At 42.7% G+C, this 4,590-nt stretch overlaps 1 long non-coding RNA gene across 1 annotated transcript in view; it reads right to left on the minus strand.

The window, feature by feature from the left end:
* Positions 1-253: 253 nt before the first annotated feature.
* Positions 254-4,590, minus strand: part of LOC126395895 (uncharacterized) — a 19,912-nt gene continuing 15,575 nt past the window's right edge. The window contains exon 4 of the long non-coding RNA XR_007570502.1: positions 254-365. This is a non-coding gene — a long non-coding RNA (uncharacterized LOC126395895). The remainder of the gene's footprint in view (positions 366-4,590) is intronic.

Consider the following 4,590-nt stretch of genomic DNA (forward strand, 5'->3'; position numbering starts at 1 on the left):
GACCCAACTGAACTCTTTGGAGCAGTAGTGTTTTTTCCTTTCCTTCACTATGTCAAAGGGGTCATTTAAAGGCAACCCATTATGTTCATTTTTAGGTTCATACTTGTATTCTGCCCTTGTTTACATGCCTCGATTGTCAAAAAACACTTAATTTCCCTCAGAATCTGTGTTCGAACACCTGTGTTCACCCTCTGTGTTACAGTTGTAGTAAGAAGGACCCAAACACAGGACACTGACAAGGATGTAAATGAAGGTTAACAGGTTTATTACAAGGTTCAGAAGGGAGTGACAATTGGTGTGGATGCGGGTGGCTGAAAACTGTCCTCGGCAAGCAGAGCAAGCAGGCAGACAGGGAGATGGTGATCCTGAAGGTACAAGGAGACACGGTAAGTCAAAGCACACAACATGAGGGAAAATCTCAAACTGAATAATACTAAGCGGACAAGACTGAGACACTACCAACTGTAGGAGAAACATCAATCTGGCAAGGACTGGGCAAAGAGCCAGGGTTCATATACTGAAGAGCTGAGGAACTGATGGAGACCGAGCATGTGACCTGATTGCAGGCAGGTGTGTAGGTAGAGCTGAGAGCCAGGAGAGGAGCGCGCCCACACCAGCACAGGCAGACAGAGACAAAAACACAGGGGAGAAGGAAACACAAGGAACACTAGGAGATCTGCAAGGACGCAGCCATGGCCGTGACACTGTCTGAGATGTTCTATTTTACTGCCTGTCTCTCTCTCCACTCCTGAAAAAGCAGAATCTGCTCTGATTGGTCAGCATTTTCAGGTCTTCTGTATTTCGGGCATCTCTGCACTGTCACCGCAGCCAGGGAATGTTTGTAACAAAGAATAGCGGCACTTCCTAGTGTGAAAATCATCAATAAAAGCTTCTCAACCAAAATCTTCACAACTGGACATGTCCAGCAGGAATATGATCCAAAATGCTCCAGGTATGCCACTGCAATGTAGCTTATACTGAAACGTGAAGCTACATGCTAATGGGAAACATATCTTGGCAACCGCTGTAGGTACATGCTATCTTCAGGGAAACCTGTATTCTTGGTTTTTAATTTCCCTGACATTAGCATGCACCTAAATGCAACAGTGCAGACAATAAACGCTTCTAGAGACAACCAGACACTCAAAATAAGGGAGAAATTAACAACCAACATCAGCGACCAAGATTACATGTTTCCCATTAGCATGTAGCTTCATGTTTCAGTTCACTTCATGGTCCTCTTTTACTAACTCAACTGGGGCTGTGCATGTGCTGGGCCTTGTACAAAGTTGATTAGCGAAGGGTCAACTGGAGGGCTGTTAACTTTGGAAATATATCAATCGGTTGAAGTACCTGCGCATTTCATCCTGCTAATTTAATTACCAGGGAGCCAAGCTCAAGGACAAGAATGGTGGTGACAAACTTGAAATTCAGAACATGTTAGAAAGAGACACAGAGAAGAGAAAGAGAAGGGAGGGGTGCACAAGACGTGAGAATGACTGAGAAATTTGTTCTTCTCAGTCATTCACAACACTGGATAAAACACTGCTAAAAGGTAGGATAAATAATACAAGGGTGAAAATAAAGCTTTGCGGCAGCATTCTGCACAAACTGCAAGTCTGCAATTTGATTTTGATTGAGGCAATGGTAGAGAGGGTTTCAGTAAATCAGCCGTTATGAGATGAATGCATGAATGACTTTCACCAGGTCAGCAAAAAAACCCTCATTTCATCTGTTCATCAGAATCCAATTTGGCGTCATATGTTAACTTATGGCATGGATGGACGGAGGGTACATACTCTCTTTATTGGATGACTGATGTATGAAGTACAGGAGTTTATGGTTCAGAGCATTCAGCCTGAGGGGAGTTTCTCTTGTGGCATTTTCTACTTTATGATGAGGCTAAATCATCAGAATGTAGAAACTGTTCTCTTTATCCAGAATAACACAAAAATAAAGACATTTATAATTCACTGTAAAATAAATTATAAAATGTAAAAGAACAAAAATAACATACAGATTGTTCTAACTTGACATCCTCAGCTAAGGTAATGCCGACTTTTGAACCTGATTTCCTTGACCAAACATCCATCAACACATCATCAGACTTGTCATAGTTTTCTTCAAGGGGAACTCCACCGATTTTACATATCAAAGTCTGTTCACAGGTCTTGACGTGTATGACTGCAAATGTCAGTTACAAAAGGTGTATAAAGTTGGGATGTCAAAACCCAATCTCAAAGATTGGTATTGGGGCTGATAAAGGCATTTTTTTAACTGATCGGGTTCAGATATATTGAGCTATGTACAGCCGGATCTGATCCTTTGTTTTACGCCAACTGTCACGAGATTACAGCCGTCAACAACTGTTCGCTGTCTGTCTCTCCACTCTGTGTGTGTGTGTGAGAGAGAGCAGGGGCCAAATCCTTTCTGAGGTGAAACCACACACCATAGATGACAGCAACACACAGCAGGAGACCATTTACAGTAAGTTATGAGCACTCGTTTCATTTAAGCTCAGTGATGGACTATCTTGTATTTTGCCTGTTTGTCATCTATAGCCCTTTTTATTAGGGGTCACGATCTGATCACTAGAGGCGATCAAGGCATTTTTGAATTGACTGGAGTCAGCTTTATTGATCTACACATAGCCAAAGAATATAATTTGTTTTACATCAGCTGGTGTTTTTATTCACGAAGCTTTCATGCACAGCAACAAAACAAGTGCAGCCATTGCCAGTCTCTGCTGTCTGTCTTTCCTTCTTTCTGCTGAACTCCCGTGTGTGACTGAGACCAGAGGCTGAGCCCCGCCCTGGCATAACACCACACACACACCCCATAACGAGAGTATGATGGACAGCAGTGCAGAACCGATGGCAACCACACCACACCAGTGCAACGCAACAAAAGCCCTGTGAGCAAAAGGCCAATAAGAGTAATATATTAATGTAGCCTAATCTACACAAAGGATGTACAGATGACTATAATAAACACTCAGTGAAATACAATTCATTTATGTAACTCAGGCGAGGCTGCACTGAAGAAACAAACACTTGCGAATACTCCTCTTAAAAGGGGCAGAGAAATTCCCTTGAGACAGCTCTAAGGCCAAAAAGATTACAGAGGTTTTTTTTTAAAATACTTTTTAATTTTGTTCTGAATAAATAAATAAATAACTTGAAGGAACAGCTGGATGCAGGGATTTTTTTCCCCAAATACATTGCAAAGCTGCAGTTGTCAAACACAGACTATAGCCCACACTGAATTGATGTGATTAACTTTAATGTACTTGAAGTGTGCACTGTGAAGCTGTATTATCCAGGAAAATAGAAGTATCTGATCAGGACTTGGTATACTCAGGACATGGTATACTCAAAAAACCTTCATTACACTGGCTTTGCTTTTGTATACCAAACAACACCGGCATAATGCCATCCCAGTGTGTGATTTAAGATAGCATGCCAATGTTTTGGAAGCAAAACAAAGCAGAAGTGTGACGTGTAGCACAACAGCTTCGGTCCCAGGTGTGACACATAACATAGATATCGGGCAGCACATTCTAAACAGTCACATAACATGACGATAACAGTCATTTCCCATCCCTATTTCAAGAAGCTCCTGGACCTCATTGCCTCCCCAATTTGTGGACATCTGCAGTTGCTGTTCTCTGTCTTAGAGTTAGCTGCTAACTGCGGCTAGCTGCTTTTAAAATCTCCCAGCAGTGGGTCACACACATAACACATTGTCAAAACTTCACATTCATCCCATCCTGCTGGCTGTCCCTTAAACACAGATGTCAATTCAGAGATGTTACTACCTCCACTGCCTGCTTAAAAACAAGACAACTCTGTTCCCCCATTCCGCAATAGTACCTTTGACACAAAACGGCAAGGCGGTACAACAGTGTAACATTCCCGCCTTGAACAAGCAGTGTTAAAGGGGCTTGTGATGCCTGGTATTCTGGAAATTCAACGAAAGCCCTGTAAGCAAAGCCAAAAGGAGCCAAAAGGAGCAATTTATTAATTTAATCCGCACAAAAGACGTACAGACAATGAGAATAAACACAACAGAATATAGTTTATTCAGGTAACTCCGGAAGAGGCTGTACTAAAGCAAAAAACACTAGAGAGTACTCTCTTAAAGGGATAGTGCACCCAAAAATGAAAATTCAGCCATTATCTACTCACCCATATGCCGACGGAGGCCCTGGTGAAGTTTAAGAGTCCTCACATGCCTTGCAGAGATCGGCGGGGGGAGCGGCTAGCACACCTAATGGCTGACGGCGCCCCAGACTAACATCCAAGAACACAAAATTGAAACCACCAAGTATCTCCAACATGCTAATCTGTAGTGATCCAAGTGTCCTGAAGTCCTGAAGTGTCCCCGACATAAAAAGTTGTTTCGAAAAACGTCATATGAACTCTGTTTTTAGCCTCACTGTAGCCTGTATCTCTGACTGTTTCTCTGTGCTCCGCGCTCACATGTGCGCGCCTGCGTGAGACCAGCGAAAGCATGTTTACATCACGTGACACGTGCACCGCAGGGGGAGACAATAGTAACCACAGTAGCTAAAAGATCATTTGCACTATG

The sequence above is a fragment of the Epinephelus moara genome, chromosome 9, assembly GCF_006386435.1.
Source record: "Epinephelus moara isolate mb chromosome 9, YSFRI_EMoa_1.0, whole genome shotgun sequence".
NCBI classification, from domain to species: domain Eukaryota; kingdom Metazoa; phylum Chordata; class Actinopteri; order Perciformes; family Serranidae; genus Epinephelus; species Epinephelus moara.